Raw genomic sequence first — 13,297 nt, 5'->3', positions numbered from 1 at the left:
TCTCAATGCTAGTAATGGGTGTTACCCATCTAGCCATCACTTTTTATAAGAAGGCTTCAATGAGATGTTCAGTACTATAGCTTTCACACATTTTTAGTAGGTACTGAGTGCGTGTGTATATATTTGTGTGCTTGTATATATAAATATATATAGATATGCTTGTCTATATCTATATATACATATATATGGAGAACCTGTATTATGTTTCCAAACCACTGTGTGGCATGCTCAGATAGTTCTCTGCAGTGTCTGTTACTCCAGGTTAGATTGTTCCTAAATAGTGATCTTAATAAAGTTTGGTCATTTTATGGTATATTGTCTATTTTATGGAGGCGTGACTTTAGTTATAACTGTAAAATATTCTGATTTTGTTATTTTTTTTAAGTCACAACTATTAAAAGTATGTTATTGTTTCACTACATTTCATGTTTCTTTGAGTACCATTAATATCATTTGTGCTAGCCAGAGTGAAGTCACTATGCTTATACTCCTAACATGCACTCTGTTGTGTAAATGCACTGTTGCCATGTCAGAAGGCATGTAATTTAATACCACATCATATCTATCTATTTTCTACATTTCAGTGGCCTTTTTGCAGAAAGTAACAAATATTATAAATATGTATGTGTATACAGCTCAGTGAGAGTCGCTGCTTTTTTTTTTTTTTTTTTGTTAGACAGCTTTTATATTTTCACTGACCCATGAAAACAGCGTGATACTGGCACATGAATCTAATCCACTGAAAAAGCTCTGTCATTAAAAGAAAATTGTAAATTGTAAAGCTTGCAGCAGCTATATTGTATTGTTGACTATAATGTATACTATATTAAATGTGAATTTGTACCCCTTTAATTTACAAAACAGGTCATTGTGATCTACTGCCTATTTTTTGTGGGTTTTTGTTTTTGGTTATCCAAACTTGATGTCCTCCTGTTCGGTTTCTAAGTTTTATGAAAATACATTGCCTTGCTCTTACTGCCAAGCTCAGGATTCTTGACTTTTAAAAGGTACAAAGATAGCTGTGGGATTTTGTTATATTCATTTATTATGTATGTGGGTTGTTATGGACTTACATCTTGAGGATGCAAAAGAATACAAATCTGTACAGCAAATTAAGCTGCACGTCTGGAGATGCAAGATACTTATGTGATGTAAGATTACTTATATTATGGATTATACTTGGTAAAGCTTGGGTGTCTGAAGAATGATGAAATGTTTCTAATTTAGTATTTTATATTTAGGTTATTTATTCTTTATCTAAAACAGATTGGCTACTGTGCTACATTGATTTTATTGGTAGTCCTGAGCAGGCTTTGTATCTGCATGAAACTAGTAACAAACCTAATCTTTTGGAGAAAAATGTATTTTGACATATACAAATAAAAATGAATTAAACTATTTTTACTGTGTGCATCAACATGTTAGATTTATTGAATTTAAGCTTTTTTTAATGTATGCATTATCGGGCATTAAATGTCATGGGTGTATAAAAAGCCTTTCTGGATCGAATATCTGCACATTGCTTTCACATATGTTTAAAATGTTTTACTAACTAGTTTGGAGGAAATTTCCAAATTTTTACACTGCTTGTGAAATAAAGAACATGGCAAATATATGCTCTAAGTGTGATCTTCGAATTCTCCTATAATCTATTTCATAAATTGGCATGGAAACCTTTTTAATCCTGTTTAGTAATTGGTTGAGCATTACCAAACTTTTTTTAATTGCCACCTATTGAAACTAAGTACCCAAGCTCAAATATTCAGGTTGAATACAAAATACAATAGATCCCTACAGTAAGCATACAGTTGACTAAAACAGAATTTAAAGGTTGAAGCATTAAAAAAAAAATATTGGTGCTGTGCTTGTATAAAAGACTAGTGTTCCCATTTCTGAAAGATCTATGATAAAGTAATCACTGCCAAAGTTAATGTGGCCACATGGAGTGGTCCATTTCGAATGTATTCATGATATTTTGTCACCATGGATTAATCTGTTATAGACACTTGTTTCAACATGGAATACTAAAGTAGTGATCTTTACAATGTCTGTTTCACACTGCAGATTTAGGATAAAGCAAAAGTGCTGCTATTATAATATTTAATAGAGCGTCTCTGACAAATGATGTCTGCCACTCCTTTCTTTTCAACACAAAACAAATGTCCATTATAAAATTCTTTTTTACACTTTTATAAAACAAAATATAAAAAAGTAATTCTGGACCTGCTTTCTTAGTTATGTTATCAATACCTTTACATTACATATTCGGTCACCAATTCATAAATGAGAATATCAAAGTAATATGTCCAATATACTTCAGAGGATAGCTAAATCAGCAATATGTGATCAAATATGTTGTAGTACTGAGTACTGTTTGTGATATAGTTTAACTGTTTTGTAATTTGAGCTTGTCCTGTTTTGTCTACCTAATGTCTAAGAGCTTTGGCATTGATTATTTTTGTTATGGAGGGAATATGTTTTTCCTCTTCAATTCTCCATTGTAGTCATTACAATAAAAGCTACCCTTTCCAGTTTAGGATAAGTAAAAATTTTCCCAGACAGCATATGTCAACTCCTTCTCTTCCCCCTACATCTGTCTTGTCTCTAGTTTAGGTTGGTCATGTAGGACTTGTTGTTTTCTGTAGTGCAGGAGCTTAACTTCTTTCTGGTCCTGGCAAAGTATCATTCGTGGTGTAAGCCAAAGACTGGGCTGGCTTCCTCCAGGAGCAGATCTGGTGTAATGCTTCAAATATCAAGTTCATGGACATTGGAGGTTTGTCCAATACACGCTGCATCAAGATGGAGTACTAGGATAAAGGAGAATCTTGAAACAAAAGCGGTCCCTGTTCTGGATGAAAGGATTAACACCTTCATTGTGTACACAGCAGCTGAATGGGAGCCTGAGTCCAACCCCAAAACAGCCAAAGGGCACTAGCTCTAGGTAAGCACCTAAATTAAGGGTGCTTTGTTAATGCATTTCACTTGTACTCTTGTGTAGCCTGTGGAAGGAAAGGAGTAAAGGACGACAACATAGACTTTGTGGAGCCTGTGATAAAACTTTAACAATCAAATTTGAAGGGATCTTTTGTGCAATGCTTAATTCTCAAGCCAACGTGAAAAAGCTAACACTAAAGAGAAACTCAGATCTTGAATTACCCACAATTGCGTTGGCACACACCAGTGCTGCGGTTCAAGTAATAAGCAGTAGTATGTATCATTTGCGTTCGGACATGACTTGCATGCAGTTGCGTTCATTGGTATAAGGTCTGTTTTTGAGCATGCATAGAGCTATTTCTCGCGAGATACGGCACGCACAGAGACTTGCGTCCGAAGATGAATCAAGCCCTTTATTTTGAGAAGGTAGGTCAGAGGTACTGGAAATAGGGTACTGTACCTAATTTTGTGTGACAGTCAATTGTGTGTCAAATATCACTAATTTTGTTTAAAAAGCCACTTATCTCACCAAACACCCAATAAACGACTGTATTGCAGTAGTGTGTATACTTCCATGACGAAAGAGAATTGTTCCAAAGCACTGATTGTTGTTTCATTTGATTGCTCTTCCTGTTTAAAATTCTCGTTCCAACTGCTTTCCGATCCTGTGGTGTGCATGCACTCACATGATTCTCTGCCCGGAGAGAGAGAGTAGGAACCTGTAACGGACTGTGGTGTTAAATGTAGAGTGTGCTGTAGGTGGATTAATTTGCCCCTATTATATACAACTGCCCTTATTTCATCTGGGGCCTGACCATCGCTCTACCCCTGCTAACCATGGGCTAGCTTTCGGCTGTCCATGCATCTGGTCTCAAGTGTGAGCCTCTGGTGTATGCTGCAATGGACCTAGCTGCCAGACGCTGCATCCCCTGCTCTGCCTTGCGATGGGTGAGTCGACCCTTGGCATCGACCCATATAACGCATAATGCTGCCTAATTCCTCAGTGTCACACCACCACAAAACTGCCTCTTCTACGACCAAGCACACAATCAAGGCATTAAAGAAAGCTGGTACATGACCCAAGTTCACTACGGAATACACCGACTTGGGCTCAGACTCTGAGGCATCTGTGATGACCTCACTGCTGACAGCTAATGATGTAACCGTGATTGTGACCAATCCTACCCAGTCTGAAATGAGAGCGATGGTTTCTGACCTACACTCCGTTGTAGCTGCCCTGGGTGCTTGTACAGATACTGTGGCAAATCAAATTGACAGTTTTTCGGCACCAACAAGATCCTGACATGGAGGTTTCTGATTTGAGAGCCGTTCTTGACACCTTCAGGAATCATCTTGAAGATTTGGAGAATCACAATTGTCGTAATAACATTAAAATTAAAATTGTGCCTGATACTCTCCCACAATACTTGGAGGGTCTGTTTTTGTATCTTTTGCCAAACTTAACCAAAGACTCACTAGACTTGGATAGAGCACATATAGTTGTTCGCTTCAAGCTGAACTGAACCCAAACCCTTTGGGACGTAATCTGATTTCATTATTTTAAGACTAAAGAGCAAGTCATGGTATCGGCACACCGCATGTATAATGTAATCCAGGCAGTGGCTCAAGCCATGGCTGCTTTAAAAAAAGCGCCATTTACACTCTATTAGAAATGACATTATGTAGATATGGATGACTGTTGCATTTTCCATTTGTACATCATTAAACCTGCTGGACGTAAGTGTGTGCTCTATGGTAAGTCCATATTGTCATCTTGCCGCTGCTATTGGTTTCGGGGTTATTCGGTAGTTCTAAACTCTGTCGGCATTGGTGATGCCAATGACACCACTACCAACACTACTAAGTTGAGTATGCAGCTAATCTTGTGCAATGTTTGGCAGGTCTCGTATCCCATGTCCAGAATGTATACTCACTATTCAGCGCCTCATAATCGTTATACTCAAATCAATTATTTCTTTGTTGACCATTCGACAACTCAAGCACTGCTTGATCCTCCTCGTGTTCTGATCTGATCACTGGGCAGTTGAGATGGCCATGTGAACCTCCCACAGTCCCTGCATGCGTCCCAAGTGGGTGCCTCAATGCCTCACTGTTGCTTCAAAGCGAAAATATTCTTGAGGTGATGCAAGCCAAAATGCCAGTTCAGAGATATTTGCAGACAATTCTTTGGGAGGCTCACAAGGCTACTCTGCGGGTTGTACTAATTAATCTAGTTGTAGTTCGGAAACTGGCAGGACAGGAACGTATCAGAGACCTTAAACACCAAATTGCAAACCTTATCGACCTATACTGCACACACCCTAAAAAAACTTACCACAAGATACTAGCCCTGAGAGGTCAGCTAAAATGTAAGGTAACTTCCTCCCGAATCTAAACCAAATTACTTTATCTGCCTCATGTTTTGCCGGGTAATTTGGTTTGGGGAGGAAGTTACCTTAGGGGTCCAAATTTTGTGTCGATTCCTTAATATACACCCGTAATACTTCAAATAAACTGGATAAAGAAGCAGCGATTAGTAAATTATTTAATAAATTGAAAAATCAATATTTAATCAACTAATTGTCAGGCAGTCAAGATATTTGGCAGAAATAGTTGTTTTGACATCCTCTCTTAACTAAAGATGGGTGGTGGACATTTCATGGTTTTTTGGGTGATCTGATTGGAATGACCCATTACTTAATATTCAGTTTGCTTACACTGTCTTGTTATAGTGCTTTTAATTTCTTTTCTTACACCCTGCTACTCCAGGCTACATAACATTTTAGTTCATATAGTAATCCAAAGCTATAGCAGTGACTCATGCTTTTCATGATAATGGGAAAGTAAAAAAAAAAAAAAAAATACTTGGTTTAGTTTAAAGGAAATCTTCTGCAGAGTATATAATCTTGGTTAAAACTGACACATGGTCTCTTGAAAGTACAGTTCTGAGAGAGATGGATTTGGGAATAAAGGGAATAGGGTACCAACACTTTTGCAGAGATTCAATCCAAGTGATGTACTGCAAGACAAAGCCTCGCTGCCCGAGGTAACACATTGTCGCCCTTTACAGTAAATAACCTCCGCACTTTTTTTGCGCACCTCTATGGCGAGAGAGGAAAAAGAGCAGATATTTCAGCCTGAACGTACCTCTATGTATGTTTATGGACTGTTCTTGAGATGCGATGCATTGAATTGAATCTCCCCCATTAAGCAGAGTGCCTGGCACAACAGCACTACAATGTTCTTTGAACTCTGCTGGCACTTTTACATATTTCCAGACTAATTTATTTTGCAGGATAATGTTCCTTTTGTACTTGATGGTAATTGTAATAAATATCAATTGTAAATATAATATGTCCATATAGCCCAGATAAAGAATATTATCCTATAATGGCAGACTTTAAAGTGAACTGACCAACACATCATCTTGGAACGAAAAAACAACTATAAATCAAACCTTAAATTTCTTTAATCCTCCAGGTTTTTCTTTCTGAATTGGGCTGTAGCAAAAATCTCCACCCTGTCCCAGTGAATTTTATTAATTATTATTATTATTATTGGCTAGTTTTAGCAAAGGCTAATTTGGGCTATAAACGGACACATTGCTGCAATTTTAATATTGAAAAAATTGTACCCATTTTTATTCATAATCCTGGAAAACAGTGTTTAGACATTCATTTTCCCCTTACTATGCTGAACAAGGTATATCTAAAATATCAAGTCAGACATCTGTATTTTTCACCAGTAGATGGAGCTACAGAATTCATCAATAATGCAAACTGAATTTTTACATTTGCATGCTACTTGTGACAATTTTTACAAAGCTTTTTTTCAAAAGTTAATAGGAAGGCTTAAATATCAGATGACAACTGTTGAAAAAAGAACGACCACTCTTTAATACTGGTGTTATAGTATTATAGAATAAACAAATCTAATAATAATGATCCAACTTTGTGATTATTTGAAGGTTAATGAGGTGCATAATATAAGAGCTATGCTCAGTTTTCAGAGGAAATCCATGGCAATGTGGTACTTTTGGAACTTTTTTTTTTTTCTTCAGAAAAAAATATTGCTTTATCTGGTACTTTAAATATACCACCCATGCCAACATAGTATGAAAGAGAAAAATATTAACTTTTTTTTTTTTTTTTCATATAGCACCAGCATACTCTGGTGCTTTGGGATCAAACACGATAAGAAAACAAGATGAGGTATTAACAGATAAAGCTGTTACAGGGCCCTGCTCGCAAGCTTACAATCTACATGACAATAGGAGTTTGATACGTGAGGTTAAGTGCTACATAATGCATATTGGTACAGCCAGATTGCAATGTGAGAAAGTTCATAATAGGGCTATATGATCCAGTCATCCAGCAATGTTGTTTGGGGGTCAAGTGATTGAGTATCCTGTGTAGAGGGGGTGTTCATCAGGTAGAATAGCTTTGATTGGATCAGGAATTTCATAAGCTGAGAATTGGTATAGAGTGAGAAGAGTGCAGGGCTTTGTGGATCTCCAACTCATAGAGGAAGCTGTGAAGAAGTGAATCCGGAGAAGCGAACACAGAGGGTCTGATTTAATTGTCCACAATGTTCCTATGGACATAGCGGACATGCTTTCTTTACTGTTACTACCGTAAAAAGCAATGCTGAGTTTTGCTTGCACCTCTATGTGGCGCAAATAAAAAATCACCGTTACTTCTGTCAAGAAATATCCACTTGAGGTGTTTTGCAGCCGTTCCAGAAGGCACCTTGCGCGAATATTTAGGGAATTGAATCTGCCCCTGAACGGGCTGTTTGATAAGTAGGCTGAGAACCATTACAGGACAGTGTCCAGAAGACCAAAGGAATGTAGAGTTTGTATGAGAAGTGACTGGCCAACAGAAGAGAGGTCTAGAAGTGAGCACCCTTTTACATTTCGCATTGATCAGAGTATTGACCACAATAGTCAGTGAAGTCTGTGGAGTGTTAGGAAAGAAATTCTGACTGGAGGAGGGTCTAATAGGTTGTGTGAGACAAGTATAGGTAAGCCTCTCAAGAACATAAATGACTGTCAAAAATACAAAATGATGTTCACTTTAAATGCAAAAAGGTAAATCCCCATCTTTATTAACATGCTGATTCCATCAATTGCACTTTAAGTGCTTCATATAGCCAGCAACTGGTGAACCTCCATGACTGAAGGAGTCCAAAACAACGTCCACATATTGGCACTTTGTTTTAGATGTAGACTTCTGCTACTACTCATAAGAAAAGAAAAAAAAAAGAAAAAAGGGCTAGGAGCAAATACCTTCAAATGATTCTGTCAAAAGCTTTCTCTAAGTCAATTGAATTTTTATTAAAGAAAGCTTTTTAAAAGCTGCAATGTGTATTAGGTTAAATATCAATGTGCCACTAACTTTTAAAAATAACTACATTTACTACTGTATAATCTATCCCACATTTCCTTGTAGTATTTTCTATTTAATTTATATTTCCTTGTTATTGTTATTATATTGCAAAATGTTTAATAAAAATCATTGAGTTAAAAAAAAAATAGAATAACTACATTTCAATGTTGAACAAATGTAGTTCGAAAAACTATGGTTTAGTCATGTCTTTTCTTTAAACAGAAATATTTATAAAAGTCAATGCAAGTTTGGAAATCCAAGTACACAGTTACACATTTTGCTTTGGGGATAGAAATATACAATATAAGTAAACAGATTATGCCAAAATTAGACAGTATCTGAAAGAAGCACAGATGTATGTAGCTATGCTTCTCTTTACCATTCTGAAAACAAAGATGGTTATTCAGCACCAAAAGAGACAAAAACAACAATAACTTTTTTCCTGTTGCTGTGAATAGTGGGGTTAGAGGATGCTTCTTCCACCCCCAGCAGACTAATTATGGCATTGAAATGCAGCTGTCTAGAAAATGCCCTACTGACTATAGGATTAAAGCAGGATTCTTTTTTTCCTCTTGCATTGCCAGAACCATGACTCACACTCTAGGTTTTTAATCCTTTCATTGTCATTATATAAACCACACAATGCTAGGTTTAACTCATTTAAGTTTACATCAAATTGCAGATGTTCAGTCAGGAACTGCCATAAAAGAAACTGCTGAATTCTGTAAACAACTTTTTGTTGTTTTCTAAAATAAAAAAAAAAATCAGAATAACATAATGTATGGATACAATACATATCATCTATTGCTGACCACAGGTGTTATTTTATTAATATAATGGTTTACAAATGGCATGTTCTATTTTTCTTATTACTATTGTTATTGAAAAAGAAATAATTGCCATCTTTCTGTTTAACGATGTGAATTACTTAGGAATTGTAATGCAGCGATGATCAAACACCTTTTTGATACTCATTATCTATCTCTGTTCCTCTTTGCGACATGTTGCTAAGCCATCCAAAAAGCTCATGCTTTTTGTATATTAACTTTAGTCAACAGGTCTGACCCCTTTATTTGTGGAGATATTGCTACAAGATATGTTTACCAATCATGACAATAAAATGTATGGTCAACTTAGGACTGCAAAATAGGTGGTCCCCATTGGAATACATTTCATATATGGGAATCAAGGCACACCAAAAACAGATTCTAGGGCCACAATTAAGACACAGGTCTGCAGCTTACAGACCTCTCTGTTCAATGAGGGAAGTAGTCTAACTGGCGAAACTCTAGAAGATAACCCAAAAAAAAAACATGTTTGTGCTTGATTACCTGCTATATGTAACCAAAAGTGATCTAACCTTGTTCAATGGAGCATAGTTTAAGTTGGTAAATAATTTTGTTCTGACTGATCCACAAAATGAGTTTATAAAAGTCTCAATTATTGCCGAAAGGAGATCTTTGGATTACAATAAAGGAGCTTAGTAACATTATAGGAGGGAAGACGTCTACACCTGTTTTAAGAAGTGTTTCCTAAATGTACAAAATAATTTGTGCAACCCGCTCTTGCATACATACATTGTATTATTATATATTATATTATATATATATATAGTCAATATTATTATTGAGTGCCATGACATCAGGGATAGGACGGATCACCTGGAAACCAAAATGGACGACCGGGACTCCGCGGCGGATATTCACTGACTCCAACAAGATATGCTTCATCTGCAAGAACAACAAGAAGACCAGGAAAACAGGGCTTGGCACAATAATTTGCGCATCAGAGGCATCCCTGAGGAAGTAGACCAATCTCTCCTTGGCCAACACCTGAAAAGACTCTTTGCACATATAGCGCCTGCTACCCCAGAAGACCATCTTCTCCTGGACAGAGCACATAGAGCTCTACGCCCTAGGTCTCAGGAACTTTCCCAGTCCCAGGATGTCATCCTTAGATGTCATTACTACACTACTAAGGAGACGATTCTGCGGGAGTCTCTTAAAACTGATGTAATCTTATTCGATCATTCTTCCCTGCAAATCTACCAGGACATTGCCCCGATCACCCTCCTCAAGAGGTATGAGTTAAAACCAGTGACAGCGATCATTAGAGATAACATCCGATACCACTGGGGATTCCCGTTTTGTCTGGCACCATAACAAGCTCCACTCGGCTCGGACAATGGCAGACGCTGTCTTTCTTCTTGTGACTTTGGGACTTCCTGCCCTGTCCTATCACACACCTTCTGACCCAAGGCCCAGGTCCTGACTCCCTGGTCTCACCCTCTCCACCAAGGAAGCTCCCAAATACTAAGTGGACAACGGTGACAAGAGCTGCCAAGCCTCCAGCCTCTGTTCCACCGCCTTGATACGCACTTATTGTGTTTTTCTCCTTAGAAGTTATCTTGTTCACTGTCCCTTCTCTCTACATGACGGGCTGCTGGTTTTCGGTCCTTCTCCTGTAGACTTGAAGGAGTGATGTACCCTAAAATTAGGTTGTTGGTTTTATTTTGATCTCACTGATTCTCTGTGTTTTTGCCGTGTTACCTTTTTACTGTTCTAGAAATTGTTTTTTTTGCCTCTGCCCTATTTTTTGCTGTCTTACTGGATTTCTAGATCAAAATAAGTTATTTCTCACCCCTCATGACATTCCCCCTCCACATAGTTCTCTTTTTAGCTCCCCTCACCCTGGTGTGGGGGTAGTGTGGTCGTCCACCTCTTGCAGTTGGGACCACAGGAATTTTTTTTGTATCCCTGACCACGTCCCCGTAATGGGGTCACCGCCCTTTCCCGGTCTTTCCCTGCCATTGGCACATCCTCTTATTTTTCCTGGCTGGCATCACGGATTAGACATACTGGTTCTGTCCACTTCCCTACCACCCTTTTTACCTTGTCCTTCCCTTTCCTTTCTTCCTACCCTCAGGCATTTTTTTATTCTACCTGTACTTATTACTGCAATGCTAATGCTGTGTACCTGGATTGTTCTCTCCCAGCTCGTCTGACTCTCGCTGGAGGACCTGAGGTGGCCCATTTTTCTCCTAAGTGATGACTTGTAGGATTTTCTCCCTGTACGTTAAAGGTTTGAACAGGCCACAAAAACGCACAACACTCTATCTCACACTTAAACAACACAGTGCCGATGTAGTTTTTCTTCAGGAAACACACTTTACTCGTCACTCCCACCCAGAATTGAAATCTAGACTGTATCCCTTTACTTTCCATGCACCCGATCCTAGACAGAAAAAACGGGGCGTAGCAACTCTTTTTGCTTCCCATGTAATGTTTGAGATGTTGACATCCCACTCCGACCCGGACGGTCGCTTCCTGATCCTAGTGGGTAAACTCAATACCTTGTGTACTTTAGTTAATTTGTATGCCCCGAACCAAAACCAGCGTTAATTTTTTGCCTCCCTAGACTCCCTGCTCTCAGGTCTGCCAGGGAGAAGTGATTATGGCCGGGGACTTTAAAGCTGTAATGGACGACACTGTTGATCTTCTACTGTGACTGCCCCCGCTGGCAGCTCAGAGTCCTGTAAATCCAAAGCCTTGGTATCTCTCCTCTCTCACTATCTTCTCTTTGACTCCTGGAGAATTAGAGAACCCTGCTCCCGAGACTATACGTTCTATTCTCCGGTTCACGGATCTTATTCGCGAATAGACATGATCCACCCCAGTCATGATCTGTCTCTGAAACTTCAGGCAGTTCACATCCACCCGATGGTCTGGTCTAACCACTCCCCTGTGTCTGCTGACCTCACTGCTATAGTCCCCCCCCCCCCCCTGTCCTGCTACGTGGTGCCTCAACGACACCATCCTGCATGACCCGCAACACACCCTTGATTTGTGGACTCTTTTAGATGAATATTTTCTCCTAAATGGCCTTCCAGACATGCCCCCCGTGATCCTCTGGAAAGCCTATAAGGTGCTGATACAAGGTCATTTGATTAGCATGGCCTCATGCTGTAGGAAGCTAACCATTTTTAAGTGCACTTCATTAGCTATCCAACTTCAGACCCTGGAGCGACAACATAAACTCTCCCCAGATGAAGCTACTTTGAACAAACTCCTAAAAGTACGGTCTGATTTGAAATCTCTCGCAGTCGACAGCCGCGGCCCTGAAACGGCTGAAGCAACCGTTTTATGAGAAGGGAGTCAAAGCAGACAGAATCTTGGCCACCCGTTTGAGGGCTAAGGCCTCCCAAAACAACGTTATGACCCTGAAATCAGCGTCTGGCTCCCCCATCTACAGCCCTGATCAAATAGGATGAGCGTTTCAGAAGTTTTATTCTGCTTTGTATAACTTAGATAGCTCGAACCCTGGAAATACTCCTCCAGTTGAAACCATAAAGGCATTTCTGAAACAAGCGAACCTCCCCACTCTCTCATGTGATTCGGCCTAACAACTAAATTAAATCTTGTCTGAGGAAATATTGGCTGTTATCAAAGCACAAAAGGCCTCTTAGGCCCTGGGCCCAGATGGCTTCACCACAGCCTATTATAAAAAAAAATTCCCAGACCCTGGTCCCCCACCTCCACACCCTGTTTAATGCTATCTTGCAAGGAGCCCTATTCCCTAAATCGATGTTGGAAGCACATATAGTAGTTATACACAAGGAGGGGAAGGACCCTAGTGACTATGCAAGCTACCGTCCTATCTCTCTCCTTAATGTGGATGTTAAGATTTATGCAAAAATACTAGCCACCATTTGAATAAAGTCCTTCCGGGTCTGATCCATTATGATCAGGTGGGATTTATCCCAGGCCGTCAAGCCAGAGATAATACCCGTTGCGCAATAGATTTAGTTCAAATAATTAACCAGAGGCATCTCCCATCCTTGTTGCTCTCTTTGGACGCAGAGAAAGCATTCAATCGGATTTCATACTCTGAAAACGTATGGCTTCTCGGCTAAATTCCTGATGGGAGTATCTGCTCTTTACAACTTTCCCACCACTAGGGTATTGGTTGATGACTCA

The 13,297-nt window shown here is 39.0% G+C and overlaps 1 protein-coding gene across 2 annotated transcripts in view; it reads left to right on the top strand.

The window, feature by feature from the left end:
* Positions 1–1,400, top strand: part of PPP1R12A (protein phosphatase 1 regulatory subunit 12A) — a 98,715-nt gene extending 97,315 nt beyond the window's left edge. For both annotated transcript variants that reach the window (XM_075209592.1, XM_075209591.1), the window contains one exon: positions 1–1,400. This exon is cut by the window's left edge and continues 814 nt beyond it. The gene's annotated coding sequence lies outside the window, so the exon portion shown is untranslated.
* Positions 1,401–13,297: the final 11,897 nt, after the last annotated feature.

Source organism: Mixophyes fleayi, chromosome 4 (assembly GCF_038048845.1).
Source record: "Mixophyes fleayi isolate aMixFle1 chromosome 4, aMixFle1.hap1, whole genome shotgun sequence".
Taxonomy (NCBI): domain Eukaryota; kingdom Metazoa; phylum Chordata; class Amphibia; order Anura; family Limnodynastidae; genus Mixophyes; species Mixophyes fleayi.
Note: the sequence above shows the minus strand (reverse complement) of the source record. Positions and strands in the feature narration are given on the sequence as shown.